The 14,686-nt window shown below is 39.7% G+C and overlaps 1 protein-coding gene across 3 annotated transcripts in view; it reads left to right on the top strand.

The window, feature by feature from the left end:
- FRS2 (fibroblast growth factor receptor substrate 2) overlaps positions 1-14,686 on the top strand; it is a 38,684-nt gene that overhangs the window by 13,395 nt on the left and 10,603 nt on the right. For 2 of the 3 annotated variants that reach the window (XM_057429529.1, XM_057429530.1), the window contains exon 2: positions 12,497-12,602. The exons of the other annotated variant lie outside the window; for it this stretch is intronic. The gene's annotated coding sequence lies outside the window, so the exon portion shown is untranslated. The remainder of the gene's footprint in view (positions 1-12,496; positions 12,603-14,686) is intronic. 3 annotated transcript variants of the gene reach the window in all.

The raw sequence follows: 14,686 nt of genomic DNA, 5'->3' as shown, positions 1-14,686 counted from the left end.
TCTGTGACATTTTATTTGGTTGTGCACTTGTGTCTAATTGTTTGACAAGCAGCAAGACTTGTGGCCAAGTGGTTTAGCCAGGATCTTTTGTGAGTGGCACAGGACAAGAAAAAAAACCTCTGGGGTCCTTACTGACTGGTGATGCCAAACTATTTTAATATCTTTTAACTGTCATCAGGTGTTGTGGTGTGGTTTTCTCAATCTTCAGCTTCCATAAATCTCAGGAGGGACAGCTGTTCATTCATTGTTTTTCCTTTTCTTACATTTTTATTTTTCTTTATATGTGTCAATACCCTCTTTTGAGGATGCACTAACAGGGAGAAGAACTGTATATGCAGTGTGATGCAGCCTCAGTACTATTCTCCTTTTGTTAGGCTGGAGGCTGTTCCACTGGCAAGTGGTCCATGCTGTGGTCTGATCAGAGGAGGAGCCTTGCCACTGGAAGCACTGCTGTGGCAAAGATGCTCTTCCTTAATAGGACAAGCTGAGCTTTAATCTTTGTTCTACTGCTTATTCTGGTGTGTAGACACTGACACATACATGGACAAATACAGTGTTTCCATTCATGTTGAATAAGGGGTAAAACTTAAACAGGGGAAGTTTAGATTGGATATAAGGAGGAAGTATTTTACTGTGAAGGTGGTGAGGCACTGGAATGGGTTGCCCAGGGAAGTTGTGAATGCTCCATCACTGGTGGTGTTCAAGGCTGGGTTGGACAGAGCCTTGGGTGACATGTTTTAGTGTGAGGTGTCCCTGCCCATGGCAGGGGGGTTGGAACTAGATGATCTTAAGGTCCTTTCCAACCCTAACTATTCTATGATTCTATTCTAGCCTTCTAATGCTACTTTTACAGGTCTTTATTTAGGAAGAGATCTATACAAATCGGACAATTAATTATGGATCCTGCAGAAAGGTATGTTTATTCTTTGCTAAATGAAAAGGCTCTGTGGTGATAACATTGGGCAGCAGTTGTCTAATGAAGTATAATAGTCATCCAGCAGAATAAAGCTCTGTAGGACTCTATATTGAGAGCTCCAGGTTGCTACAGAAATTTCTGTAGTGTTTCAGCAGTATTCAAGAAAGAAGCATTTTATAAGCCGCAAAAAGGAGCTTTTAAAAAAGACTGAAATACAGTAGAAGGAAATGAAGCTTTTAGCTGTGTTAGTTGTAAAGCACTAAGAATAAAGATTTGTTGTTTAATGGAGCTTTGCTCTCCAGTGTACAGGTAGATCAAACTACAGTTTTTGGGAACTTCCATTTCAAACAGGAAAATACTTTTCAGGTCATGGATCAGCTAGACTAACAGGGAGCATGTTAAATCACTAACAAAAGAGTACTCAAAACTAAAGAGAATGTTTTAGTTATTTAATTATATAGAAGTTGACTGTAAGAGATTCAGCAGTGAAAAGAAAGTGGATGTACAAACATGATTATACTTGGGTTTTACTTAAATCTGCTGGGCAGATCTTAATAATCAGAATTTTAATCTGTTGGTGTAGCCCAAAGCATAGACAGGTGTCTACACAGTCAGGTTACCATGGTTTAACAAATCAGACATGTTAACTGAATGTGCTTATGCTCTTTTGTATTGCAAATGCAAAGGAGAAAAAAAAGCAAACCTAAATCTGCTTTTTGGCAGATGCAGTTCAGTGGTGACAAAAGGTACCCTAGGGTTGTGGATCTGATGTCTCATTAGCTGCTGGTGAAGAGTCTACATAGTCTTGATTTAGAGGAGTAACTAGACATTGTTAATCTTTACCTTTCATACAATGAATTGGAGTCACAGGGGACGTAGAGTTAAATAATTGTTAGAATTTCTCCTTAAAGTAGGAACTAAAAATGGACAAGAAGCATTTGCGGAGGCAACAGAACTAGGAAATTCAGGAGTCTTTCAAATGTGCCTTAGAGAGTTCTTTGCAGAACAGGGAGAAATGGTAAACACAGGAAGCAATTTTTAAAAGAACACAGATTTAATGATATCTTGGGAGGATGGGATTGTCAGTTTTCTAAGAAGCAAAAACCATGAATAAAAGCTAGGTGTTCAGGTAAGGCCAGGTTCCTTGTATCCAAGTGCTAAGAACTTGCTGATAGTGAAAGAGGAACCAAATGACAGATGGAAGAAAGGCACTTCTTGAAAATAGATACTGAAACTGTATTTATCTTCTTATTTATTTTTGTAAAACATGCTGGCGTGGTCTTGGTTTTGATAACATCTTCCTGAATCTGTTTAACATTTTGGTAAGAAGGACCTTGCAGGATTTTTTCAGTGTTGTTTCTGTTCATCTGTTAGAAGACTGGGTATGAGACATATCAAAAACATAACGCAAAACTTTTCCTGAAATGTTTGAATAAACAGTCTTTCAGAGAATAAAATACTACAGAATATAAACTCAATGCCTTTTACTCAATTACAAATTTTGGCACTTTGCTGGCTTTGAAGACTTGGCAAAAGCTGTGGGCTTCAAGGTTTAGAAGGCATTTGTGGTTAAATATTGGGGAGCTGACTCACTAGTTAAACTGACTCAAGCCAGGCATCCTTTTTGAGAATTAAACTACATTCTCTCTTCCTCTTAGGCCCCATTACTTGACTTACTTCTTGTAGCCTTCTGCTTTATTTTCCCATCTCCTTGCCTTTCTCCTTGATCCTGTATTCAAAAAGCCTTTCCATAACACCCATGTTTAAAACTTCAATCCTGTTTTTGCTGTTTAATGTGTAAAAATAATGCTTTTCGTGTATGTTGTTCTTGAGAGGACATTTTAAAAGAGATCTGGAATTTCCAAGAATAAAATAATTTAGAAGTGCTTGCGTGTTTAACCTAATGTCATGGTTTGGAGTTTGATGTTCTGGCTGTTTCTTTTAAAAGGATGTAGTTAATCTGGCAGTCATTCACAGAAAACAATATGGTGGTGTGGATCTGGAGAAATTGTTTTAGTAAGAAATTGAAAAATATTTGCATATGTGTAAGTTGTTTTAAAAATAATACCAAGTAAAATATAAGTCTTGTTTCTCTGGAAGTTTAGAGCAAGAGGCTTGGGTTTTGGAGAGTGATTAAAGAGTAGAAACAAGGAACATTGTCCCACATCCTCAGAAGGATTAATGGGGATAGTGGAGCAGAGTGTGTGCTTCTGTTCAAGATGCATATTCATTAAAGACCTAGAGGTTTTGAAGTGTGCTGAGGTGATGATTTCAAACTTCCATTTAATGCTGTGTGTGTATATATATATATATGTATATGTGCACACATATTGATAAACTGTTCTATTCAACCTAGTACCTGGATGAAATGTGTGATTACCTTCTGTATCACATTAAGATAGGCCAAAATATGGGGCTGCTTCACTTCAGGATAAGGGATTGTGAGTCTTAGAATTAAATGCTAATGGGAAGTGGAGAGGTCTAGGATCAGATTCACACAAATCAGTCTTATATGTCATGAAGTATTTAAGAGTTGGCACAACATCACTGCCTGCTGCAGTTTTCTCTGCTTGTCTAACTCAGCTGTTTGAGTTGGTCTTTAATCTTCAGTTCTACTGTAATTGTGGCAAATAAAAGCCTTTCAGTTAGAATGAGCATGTGTTTTTAAGGAATTACGGATGAAGTGTTCCAACAAATGTTTAACTAGCTTACCTAAATTTGAGCATTTTGCTAAAATGATCACTTTTAAGGAAGACTGTAGAGAATTAAATTAATGCTAACATGCCATTTTGAAATTTTACATAATGACTCTTGAAGATCAGTTGCCAATCCTCAATTTAAACAAATCAACAAGGCTCCTCATTTGCTTTTCTTTATGTTTTGGGTTTTTTTTTCCTCTGCTTTTTAAAATGGTATTGGGTATTATATTGCACTAAGGCAGAGTGAGGTGTGGAGGGGGAAGTTGGTGTTCACTTTGAATCGAAATGTACTGTTACATATACAGCAAAACAGATCGAGTTGTGAGGATCTGGGTGTTCAAAGGGACGAGTGAGAAAAGAAAACCTCCTGTGAGTCTGAGAAGCAGGCAGTTGGCAGCGGCACGAGGTGCCGGCAGAGGAATGTTGCTGAGAGGGCGAGTTCCTGGTGTGATCCTGCATCAGCCTCCTCGCCGAGCGTTCAAAGCGGGCTCTGAGGGCGGTGTGCCGAAGTGGCAAGCTTGTGTGCTGGAGCTTGTGTGTGGTTGCTGTAATTTTGTTTTCGCAGGAGCCAGAAGGCTTTTCAGTTTAGCTTGAGTCTTGCCAGGTTTGTTTTTTGTTGTTGTTTGGGGTGTTTTTTCCCCTTTGGAAAGGGCTGAAGAGAGAAAAGGAGCATACATTTATTACTTTATTTTAAACATAAGTCTGACAACATGCTCATTTAATAAAAATCTTGAGGTAAAACTCCACCTGTTAGCATAAGCAAAGTTATAAACTGGATTCTGCAACTTCACCTCTACCATTCATAGTTTGTTTTCCATAATTGCAGCCAGCGGCACCAAACTCTTTCTCAGCATGTTTAGTTTCTCCTTGGATCTCCTTCACTGTTTTTAACTCTGTTATGGTTTGTTAGTACTGCTGCTTTTTCATCCTTGTAGTACTTAGGTACCTTCAATATTAATTTTCTTAGTAATCATTGCCAAGTGGATGAAGGGTAAGCATTATGTCTGACCTTAGTTCAGCTTGTTTTACTGTTAAAACACCATCACCCCAACATACATTTGCTGTTTGGGGGTGAATTGGAATTGTTACATCACCATTTCTCAGACTGTGCAAGACAAGGGCCTTCCAGGATACCTGGAAGAAGAGGAGTTGATTTGAAGGATGGTGGCATGTTTGGGCAGGCAAGGAGAACATTTTGTGCCCCTTTTGCTCTATTTCTCAGGGTTTCTTCCTGTTCTGCTGAACACTTGTATCCCTTTAATGCCCTGTGTTTCCACAGGAGAACATTCCAGCTCTGGCACTTCTTACATGTGTTCAGTCTCCAAACATTAGTAAATTAGTCAGCCTTTGCTGATGTACAGAAATCTCTTACTTTTTTCCCAAGTAATTATAAAGTGAAGAGGTCCTTTTTGTGACCGTTGGGGGAATGAGGTTCTTGGAGCTGACCACGCTCAGTAATTGCTAGTTCAGGGCAATGTCTTATTTCGGTGCTACATCTCTTATGTGCATGTGAGCTCTGGTACGTGGGAGTCCCGTGTTCCAAAAACCTAAGTTTTGTTTTCCAATTGAAAGAACTTGGCTTTGTGGTAGTGAAGATAGCTAGCCAAAATAAATAGAAGGTCGAAGTATGGGCTATTTTAAGTCCTAAGTAGGATACCAGGATTCTTAAATCATGTAGAATTTGCCACCATGGATTACATCATGACTCTGAAGACACAGGATTTGCCACATCAGATAGATAGGTTATCCATTTTATCCGTCGTATTAGCCAGTTATGAAGCAGGCAGTATTTGGCTACCAGAAAAGCTCAAAGGGCTGACTGCAGTACCATTTCAGCTTTCTTCACCTATTTTCTGGAAGGAATAACATGGCAATAAACCAATCATTATTTTACTCAGTAACATTTTTTCTTATGTGGTAAGTTGGTTTCTCTGTTTATTAGTCTGTTTGCTGTCTCAAATGCCTGTAGGATTTCCACTTGCATCCTAAATTTGTTATGTGCGAAAAAATCAAACTGCTTTGCTTTACTGACAGCTGTGGTTAAGGAGCAGAGGATGTGTAATGTGTTACTTAGAAATTGACTATGTGTAACCTGAAATGCTCAGATTTACACTCTCAGTTTGTACTTAATATCTAAGGTGACAGTATCCAGGTGAAATTCCATGCTGTAGAATAACCATTAGCACCAATAGTGCTCAAAAACCCTTCAGGTGAGAAAATGACTTACCATAATGCATCTGTAGGGATTTGGCTGTGCTTTCTTCAAGTATTTTCGATTGTGAGGGTTTAAAAGAGGAGAAAGATGTACTGGAATGAGCTTCAGGGAGGGACAGTTCTATGCTGTGTGGCTCATCATAGGGCAAACAGAAAAACAAAACAGAAGTTGAGTGGAGTTGCTAGTCTTTGAAGGAACTGAGTATGTAAGCTTCAGGTTCTGTCATGAGAAGATTTCAGACCGGTAAAAGTAATGTAAACTTTGCCATTGTTTGGGGTAAATTTTTAAATAAGGACTTAATCCACAGTTCATGCAGTATTGCTTAAAGTATGTTTTTCCTTTGACTTATTATTTCCTCAATATTCTTCATGAAGGATCTAGAAGAAGAGGCTGCTTCATAAATTGCATCCCATCGTTGCTGCTTGTTCTTTTGCAGGGTGAAGGTTGGCTGTTAAACAAACTTAAATACACCAGTTGTAATAAAATATCGAGCAATACTTACCATGCTATGTAAGGGTGGGAATGATGAAACTTGAAAAGTATAACATCTGAAATAATTTTATGTTTAGTATTATTCTGTAAAGAGTTTATAAGGAAAAATAGGTCCTTAAGGGAAAAACAAGGGACAGGAAGAGAGATCAAAAGTAAGTTGTGGAGTGGTTTTTATCTGTTTGACAGCAGTTTTGTTTCCATATAATCAAAGCCATAAAAAAGATTAAATACAACTTCTGCTTTAAAAGAAATCAGTTTTGAGACATCAGTAACATTCCTATAAGAAGCCATTCATCCAACTCTAATGAAATTAGATTTCTTGTTTTGCATAGGTCACCTCTGTCACCAAGTCTTTTGTCTGTGATTGATTAGTCTTGCAGCATGTGCTGGCAGCTGATGGTTGCAGTAATACTGTTGCGGATGCTTCATGTCTGAATACCTATATAAATGTAAACATCCAAACACTTGGAGGCCACGAATGTTGAACTTTGAGAGAAAAGTATCAAAGATAATTTTTCCTATTTCAATGTGTTCAGTTGTCTAGCAGTTTGTCTGTGATGTCTACTGCTAGTGTCTAAGTCAGATGCAATGTAGACAGCCAAAATTTGGACTTGGTTTCTCATATGCAAAATGGAAGGAGGTCAGTGTCTGTGGAGTGAAGGCATTGAAGTAACCTAAAATGCAGGATGAATCTGGTGTCTACTGTGAGAATGAAGACCTTGGGCCCACTGTAGGAGAGGAACTGGTTCGAGACCATCTTAAAAATCTGAATGTGCAGAAGTCCATGGGTCCTGATGAAATCCATCCACGGTTCCTGAAGGAGCTGGTGAATGAAGTTGCTAAGCTGCTGGGCCATCATATCTGAGAAATCACGGCAGTCAGGTGAAGTTCCCGATGACTGGAAAAAGGGAAATATAACCCCCATTTTCAAGAAGGGGAAAATGGATCACCCTGGGAATTACAGACCAGTCAGTCTCATCTCTGTGACTGGCAAAATCTTGGAGCAGATTCTCCTGGAAGGCATGCTAAGGCACATGAAAAACAACAAGGTGCTTGGTGACAGCCAGCATGGCTTCACTAAGGGGAAATCCTGCCTGACCAATTTGGTGGCCTTCTATGATGGGGCTACAGAACTGATGGACAGGGGTAGAGCAGTTGATGTCATCTACCTGGACTTGTGCAAAGCGTTCGACACTGTCCCACACGACATCCTTGTCTCTAAATTGGAGAGACATCAATTTGATGGATGGACCACTTGGTGGATAAAGAACTGGCTGGATGGCCGCACACAAAGAGTTGTGGTCAATGGGTCAGTGCCCGGCTGGAGACCAGTAACGAGTGGTGTCCTTCAGGGATCAGTGTTGGGACCGGTCTTATTTAACATCTTTGTTGCTGACATGGACAGTGGGATTGAGTGCGCCCTCAGCAAGTTTTCCGATGACACCAAGCTGTGTGGTTCGGTTGATACGCTGGAGGGAAGGAATGGCATCCAGAGGGACCTTGACACGGTTGTGAGGTGGGCTGATGCCAACCTCATGAAGTTTAACCATGCCAAGTGCAAGGTCCTACACCTGGGTCGGAGCAATCCCAGGCACAGCTACAGGTTGGGCAGAGAAGAGATTCAGAGCAGCCCTGCGGAGAAGGACTTGGGGGTGCTGGTCGATGAGAAAATGAATGAGTTGGCAGTGTGCGCTTGCAGCCCAGAAAGCCAACTGTATCCTGGGCTGCATCAAAAGGAGTGTGACCAGCAGGTCAAAGGAGGTGATCCTCTATTCTGCTCTTGTGAGACCTCACCTGGAGTATTGTGTGCAGTTCTGGTGTCCTCAACATAAAAAGGACATGGAACTGTTGGAACAAGTCCAGAGGAGGGCCACGAGGATGTGGGGACAGGGGACTGGAGCACCTCCTGTGTGAAGATAGGCTGAGAAAGTTGGGGCTGTTCAGCCTGGAGAAGAGAAGGCTGCGTGGAGACCTCATAGCAGCCTTCCAGTATCTGAAGGGGGCCTATAGGGATGCTGGGGAGGGACTCTTCATTAGGGACTGTAGTGACAGGACAAGGGGTAATGGGTTAAAACTTAAACAGGGGAAGTTTAGATTGGATATAAGGAGGAAATTCTTTCCTGTAAGGGTGGTGAGGCACTGGAATAGGTTGCCCAGGGAGGTTGTGAATGCTTCATCCCTGGCAGTGTTCAAGGCCAGGCTGGATGAGGCCTTGGGTGATATGGTTTAGTGTGAGGTGTCCCTGCCCTTGGTAGGGGGGCTGGAACTTGATGATCTTAAGGTCCTTTCCAACCCTAACTATTCTATGATTCTATGTGACCAGTCAGAAATTCTCAGCAGGAATGAGATGTTTTAAGGTCTTAAGTTTTAAGAAATTAGGAAGAAAAGATGCTAGCCATTTTTCAACTGCCTTACTCCCTCAAATACTGGTTTAGCAGAATAATTATTTTTTAAAATAATAATAGTTGCCTTTTCATACGTGTATCTCGTGTTTCCAAATGACTTATTTCCACAGAAATTGATGTTAAATGTAGAGTGTTTGGTAATACTTCCTTTTACTCTACCTTTTCAGTAAATACTTTAAATGAGTAGGAAATAAAAGTGCAGAGGAGTTTGGTGTTCTAGTAGTTGGGATTATGTCCTTTTACATACATGTATGTACATTTGATTTATTTTTTTTTTTCTACATAGCTTAGGCCAAATGAGAAACAGTCTTCGAAAATGGTCGATGATGACACTTTAAATTTAAAAGTGTATGTAGTCTTCTAAATTGGAAAGTTGGAATATTATAGACAAAAACGATGTTCTAAATGTGTATTTCTATTGCTTAGCTGTGATCAAAATGATATTTTGATGCTTGATAATATGTGAATGAATACACTCAAGTGCTTGTCAGCCTGAGTGCTAACAACCTGTACACAGGCATCTTTCTCCAGTTACTCCATTGTACTCATTGGCCTTTCTAGATACTAAAATTTCTGAAGCCCCAATTTAAAAAGCCCAAATTTTTTTAAACTACACTTTTGTGGTACAAAACACTTTATGTTAATGTGCTATGGTTATGTTTTCTGCACTCTCCCTGTATGTGTAAGAGCAAGACATACAGAGGATCTAGCACTGTGGTAGTTAGTGATTTGAAAGATCACATTTTCATTTGAAAAGAATTCATGCAAAAAAATGGATTTACAGACAAGGCATCTTTGCTTCTCCATACTTCTTCTGGGCCATGCTATGGTTTGGGAGTTTTCCTTCCCTGAGTTCTAAAAGCTGTGTGCTGGGAATTGAAATATCCCCCAAAGTTAATCTTTGATTCTGCAACCAGAGCATGCAGAGCTAATTTAACGCCAGGTTTTACCTTGGCATTGCAACAGTGAGCAGAGTTTAATGGGTCAGCCAGTTATCATGAGCAAAAGGAGGAATATGACTGCAGCTTGCCCATGTGGCTTTTCTTACATGAAGGAAACACGTATGTTCTGACGATTCCCAAGCTGGGGACATTGCACAATTGCAAGTGTCCGAATTTCCCCAAGCTTTGGCATACAACTTTAAAAAAATATCTACTGTATTTACATTGATACTTTGTCTTCTTTGACTTTTCAGATTAGCATAACTTGTTGCCGATGCGTAGTTCTTTGAGGGAAAAGGACATGGTTCACTTTACAGAGCCAAGTAATAAATCTTCCTGAAGTTATGGCAGTTCCTAACTTTAACTCTGTTAACAAGGTGTAGATAAGCGCTGGTCCTCGTTTGTCTTGCCTGGGATTTTACCTTGTAGAGCAGTAATGAATGTGTTGGGGAGAATCAGAAAATACTCACCCCTTCCCCCTCCTTGCATGACTGCACCCAACCACCACTGATATTTTGTGAACGGGAAATTACAGCTCCTAAATTTGACATTTTAGACATAACTGAAAAGATTAACTTTTAGGGTTGTGGCTGTGAAAATGTCTACTCCTTGTATGTTTAAGTTTGGGTAAATATTTTGCAATCTGGGAAGATTTAAGAAAATCACAAACAGTAAATGGCCAACTTGTAATTGGAAACAACTGGTTGGAGAATTTTGCTATTCCTTTACGTTTAAAAGAAGTTAGGTGCTGTAAATTTGTGTGCTTTCTTTTATCCATTAAAATCTCTGTTTAGATCACTTGAAGTATCATTCTTGGGTAACTGAAAATAGGCTCCTCTGCTTTGGGTAGCCAAACCATGTGAAGGCTTTATAACTCTGCTAGAAAAATATCAGGGTAAATACCTGTGCAAACACACCTGCATGAGTGTAGCTTGCCTGTGAAAAGTTTTAATTTTACTATTTTTCTAATGACTACCTGTAAGATTCCACTGGAGTGGGGTGCATGTGTGTGCAAAGCTTTCTGCTCCCTCTTTCCTTTCTCCCATCCTAAAGATTTTTAGCAGGGAATTCGGTAAACTAAGTAAATCCCAGTCATTAGTGCAGCAGCTAAGTTTTCTGAAAACTGGGCAGAGATGGCTAATGCTGTGATTCTGTCCCCAGCTGGCTCTGGCACTTGCTAGGCTCTCTGCTGAGCTGGTCTGGTATGTTGAGCCAACAAAAATGTAACCTGACCAAAAAACAGTTAAATAATACCAGCTAGATGGGTCAGGCCATCATAGAACCAGAGCCCTCTGCATGTTGCAGAGGGACAGATCTTCAATACAACTGTGTATGATTTTGTCCAAGATCAAGAAGGCTTATGGCTAAAGGGCAAATAAATTATAGGAAGCATATGTGACTTGCTCCAAGTTCCTGGTACTAAATACTACTTATGCACAGCAGAGAATCTGTATGTGTAGTATGTGTATGCAAAATAACATATCTGTCAAGCAGTTCAGTAAGTTTAGCCCTCTACCGTTGTGAAATCTAGGGTTTAGTTTCAAGTTAAATACAAGTTGGTTATTTCTTTTTTTTTTAATGTCTTACTGCAGTACAATCAAACTTACCTTGAGTCCATGTCATCCTTTAGTGTTAACTAGGATAGCTTTATTGGATCAAACGTGAAATACAAGTGTCTCCGGTATCCTGTTTCTGACAGTAAATAGTGAATTCTGACAGCCAATATTAAATATAAGGGAACAGTAAGAAGGAGCATGTCTGTGTTCTAAGACCCTTCTAAATATCTGCAGCTTATAGGCTTTTTGAGCCAGATGTGACATCCTTGAGTTTACAAGCTCTTCATGGAGCTTGTGTTTCCCCAGTTACTTTCTGAGTCTTTAAATTTCTGGAACTCATTCCCACAATATGTTGTGGATCACAAAGTTTAATTACATACCATGTGCAAAACTACTGTGTTTTTTTTGACCCTGCCTCTTAATAGTGTCCACTGCTGCTTCCTAATGCTTGCACTTGGAAAGTACTTGTGCTTTATTTATCTCCTCCATGTCACCTATGATTCTGTACTCATCTTTTCTAACCTCTGTGGCTCCTTTTTCCAGGCTGAGCAGTCCAAGCACTATGTTTCTGGTTTTACTCTGCTTTTCTTGACAGGGGAAGGCATGATTGCATACCTTACTGCATCTGTGGGTGCACTGGGGATGCATACAGTAGAATTGTATTTTTGGTTTGGCTCTTCGAGTTCTTTTCAAACAATTGTTTCATTTGCTTTATGATAGCTACTGAGCTAGTGTTTTGTTGAACTGTGTGACTACATGACTGTTTTTCCTACCAGATAGAGCTCCTATGCTAGTTGCGTTATTTTGCATTTACCAGTGCTGCAGTGTTAGCCATACAAGTCAGCATTTGTGTGTGTTCAGTAGGATAAGCAAGAGGGAGTTAGGCAGAGGAAGCTGTATGTGTTCCTTCTGTTTGTGTCCTGTGGTTTGGGTCAGTATGTGCTAAGGATAATGGGAGCTTCATATCTGTCACTTCCACACACTGAATTGGGTAAGCAGTGAGTGGGAATGAGTGGAGTCCCCAGTGTTATAAGGTGACAATGCAGAAAGGGACACCAGGTGATTTTCTTCCAAGACCCAGCTAGGCACTGAAATGCTGGGGAAGCTCTGAGAGATCAGTCTCTTGTTTAAAATTCCACTTAAGATGCATCCTGGCCAGCAATACCTCACTTGACATAATACTGCCAAAATAATTTTAAAGTACGTATTTTTGCTATTTACTAACTTGTATCTTAAAACCCAGAAAAATTACATTTCTCTGTACTCTTCTAGTTCTAGGTCAAATGATTAGTTCTGTGACAAGGCAGCATGACACTTTGAGTATGACAGAAGCCCTGATGCTGCAGGAGAGGCTGGGAATATTAATGGCCAAATCTAGGTGAGTGATTTTTAATTCTGCTGGTTCCCTAACTGTTTCATTTATTCCTCGTAGCCTTAGTTTACATCTCTTCTTTGAACCAACATTGCAGTTCTTGATTTTCTGAAGTATTAATATCAGAATATATTGGAGACAAAGTAACAAGCTTACATAATTATCAAGACCCTACCCTTTCTTTTTGTCTTTCTTGAGATACAGTGGCCATACTTCATACAATTTCATATAGTTTATTGCAAGCTTTCTGCTTGCAACTCTAGTGATTTATTCCAAACTATTTTGCAGTTAAGGATTTTTTAAATTGTTTTAAGTTTGCAAGCACCTGCCTACAACAGATTTTATCAGCTGTTTTATGCTGAATGCCGAGAAAGTCATGATACTAAAACAGCATGCTACTGTCTAGTTCTGTTTCCACTTTGTCAAAATGTTTGGGGAGGTCTAACACTGAGCTTTATTAAGTGCAAGTTATCTGTGCCTGAAAGCTGCTAGAAGCATCTACAGCTATGACTGCTGTATGGACCAGAGCTTGAAAACTTTTGCTGCAAATTTATATATTCATTGTGAATCTGCATTGCAGCTGTTGTCACTTGTTGCTCTTTTTAGCAGTGAATTCTCAGCATGAGTAGGGTACCATCAATAGGCTAGCAAGACCAACAACGTGAACATTACTGTAGTGAGGCATTGTGGAGTGCAGGGTAGGAAATTAGTAGTAGGTTTTATTACCTGTATCTCCCTCTCTAAACAAATCAGGCAGAATTCAGAAGTAAAAATTTTGCTGAACTAACTATGGCATGTATGTGTGAAGACTGTTAAAAATAGTCTGTAATTGAGTGATTTGACTGATGAAAAAGATTTAGGACTTCGCTATGCAAAAATCAGTTGTGTGTAGCATAGCTTCATTCTCTAACAGTACAAGCAAGCAATCAACTCCCCAGTTTCATATTGAGCGGAGGGAAAAAAGCTCCATCAAATTAATGCATGTTTTGGTGTTACAGCCAGAAATGACAGTAGAGAATCCATGATTTTGACTGTGTGTCTGGCACTTTGCCTCTTATTGGGATTAATCCAAGCCATATTGTTACCTTTTATGTTAAATTCTCCATTTCACCTCTTCAGGGCTTTAGTGGCAGATTTATACAGTCTCTAGGATAGCCGTATCTCTTTTGAGTGGGTTTTCTGGTCAAGAAGAGTGGAAGAGTTATCCGCTCTTCATTGTGTTTCTTGCACCTTACTTCTCAGCAGACTAAAGTGCTACTTGGGGTACTACTTCTGCATGCTAATACAAATGCCTGTCTAGAAAGCATGTCTCAGTCTTATTAAGGTGACATCAGATTTTTTTCCCCTTTAGTCAGGCAAAGTTACCAACCAGTTCCTCTTTCTTGATTCCTAATGGCATATCTTGTGTTGACTTACTCTTCCAGGATTTTGCCCCACTTTTCATTTTTGTAGTGGAAATTCTAGTTCTTACCCAGTATAAAGATGAGGTAAATAGTCAAGGTTTCTTTTGTCTGACTCTCATTCTTAAATACCCATTTAATACCCTCTACCACCCATTCTGCAAGGTGGTAGAGGGAGGAGAAGGTTGTTGTGAGACTTGGTTCTATGAACATTTTATCATTGTTTTATGAAAGTTCTACCACACATAGAAAAATATTTAAATGAAAACATTTAAATGCCAAATATTTTTATTTCCTTATTTTAGGTTAGTTGAATATTTTAGAGTTTTATAGCAAATGAAGTAGACTCTGTAACACAATCCAAATAGAACTGAAATAAAAAAACCTTCAAGTTTTGAAATATTTGTGTTGAATGTGGGTTTTTTTTCCTTCCCTTGACTTTGGTTGCATAGTTTTATGTACATTGCTATATGGGAAGTATTTAAATGTGAAGCACAGAGGCTCGCTGCACTGCTGCCAGCACAGGGCTGCCTCCAGGCTTAGAATGCCTCCATTCTCTCTTGCAAGCCAGCCCTGGAGCTGCTGAAGCCAGGGCAGCCTTTCAGGACTGCCATGCAGGCTCTTTGTGTTGCCTCTGCCTGGTAACTTCCCACAGCCCAGGGCTTGTATGGGCATCACTAGGGCTGTGCT

This window comes from Pezoporus wallicus, unplaced genomic scaffold, assembly GCF_028554395.1.
Source record: "Pezoporus wallicus isolate ANWC-B61680 ecotype Strahan unplaced genomic scaffold, APGP_CSIRO_Pwel_v1 contig_5069, whole genome shotgun sequence".
Classification (NCBI taxonomy): Eukaryota; Metazoa; Chordata; class Aves; order Psittaciformes; family Psittacidae; genus Pezoporus; species Pezoporus wallicus.
Note: the sequence above shows the minus strand (reverse complement) of the source record. Positions and strands in the feature narration are given on the sequence as shown.